The following is a 1,716-nucleotide window of genomic DNA, read 5'->3' as shown; positions in this document are numbered from 1 at the left end:
TAACCTCACAGGTTTGTGTGTGTGTACTGAGCGTTGTGTTATGGAAATCTACTAATTAGTCTGATAATTACTGGTTTTTAGGCCCAATGCCTGAAGCCATTCTAATTTTGTCCATCTCAAGGCTGTATTGGTCTTGGGACATCACTGATCTTCCAAACTCCATCCTGTACCTCAATTTGTAACATCTGTAAGGGGTGCATCTGCCTTGTAACACCGGTTCTTTTGCTTGCCTGTAATAATAACTTTAATAGCAGTTAGAGTTCAGTTAGCACAAATCAATTCCATGTATTACAATCTTGAAAAAAAATATCCTGAAAGTTAAAGTTGAAATCTTCTAATTATTGTGTGAGGAAGAAGAAAGAAACAGAAGAGCAAGTGATCTCCAGCCTCTTTCTTTCATCCCAAACTTTGTCTAAAAACCTGGAGGTGCTTCTCACAGGATTGCCAAGTTACCCCACTTCAAGGGGATGCCCAGGATTTACAGTATTGGTTCCCTGGGAACCCAGACTGAGTCTTTTTTTTTTTTAATGCTGCCTTCATTTGGTTACTGAAGATCTCTATTTATACAGTACATTTTTGATAGAAATCTATATGCTGGTTTTAGATATACCACCCATTCTGTTACAACTTGATTTCTGTTGGTAAGTACTGCTAGAGCAGAACCTCGAAAAGCAGTCACCGTCTTACTCTTCTTCTTCTGAGCTGTTGTCAGGAACTGCATTTAGTCTAAACATCTGTCACTAAAGGACACAAAATGATTCACACTGACACTCAGTGTCAGAACAAAAAACCATGCCTTTATTCTCTGACTCCAGAATTTATAGATTCTCAACAATAACCAGCAATTGGATAATGAAGTTACCACCTTCCCAAGAACACTGGTCATGAGAAACATCCATCAAAACACATCATCCTTAGAAGGAATGTGACAACTTATCCCATTATTATAGGACTTCCATGGGAAAGTAACTAAAACTATGAAAACATTATCAGAATGTTTAATTTTCAGGGTGACAAATATCCATGCTCAGTGCCCCATTACAGAGCTGTCCATAACATCACATGCTTTTCCAGTTCTTTATTTTAAAAGGGAACATCTTCTGTTTAAAGCCTTGCGCTCCGCTCACAGCACTGTGACCTGAAGCAAATGTTTGTCTCCTGTTCTGTAAGAGGGGCTGGCTCAAACCCCGGCAAAGAGAGACTTTGTCTTACAAAAGTAACTGTAACATATTTTTATCTTTGTCCTCTGGTCAGGGTGTGCACCTGTCTAAACAGGGCCTGCACAGATCCTGACACAGATACGTTCATTACTTACAGTGTGGGTATTGGAACCTTTGTCCAAATCTTTACTGAATTCCATAGAATTGAGTAAATTGGCTGAATTCCACAGCTCCTGGAAAATCAGGTAGAGAATCTTTCTGTGCATGAGGACAGGAAACATTTTTTAGGAATTGCTACCTTTGCCTTTCTGCAGTGTTGCTCCCAGGGTGTCTCAGGGAAACGCAGACCTTGCTGCTGGTGGAAATGCTGCTGTGAGTGCTCAGCAGCAAAGCGAGGGGAGAGCAGGTCCTGGTGTAAATAACAACAGCCCTGGCTCTGCAGAGGCTGGAGCTGAGTGGGGTTTTGTCCCTGGCTGCAGGTTCAGGCTTTCCCTGGGTGCCTCAGACACGCAGGGCTTGAAGCAGTGACCTGCAGGTTGGGTTTGGCAGCCAGAGC

The sequence above is a fragment of the Parus major genome, unplaced genomic scaffold (genome assembly GCF_001522545.3).
Source record: "Parus major isolate Abel unplaced genomic scaffold, Parus_major1.1 Scaffold246, whole genome shotgun sequence".
NCBI lineage: Eukaryota > Metazoa > Chordata > Aves > Passeriformes > Paridae > Parus > Parus major.
This window is presented reverse-complemented; position numbering follows the sequence as displayed.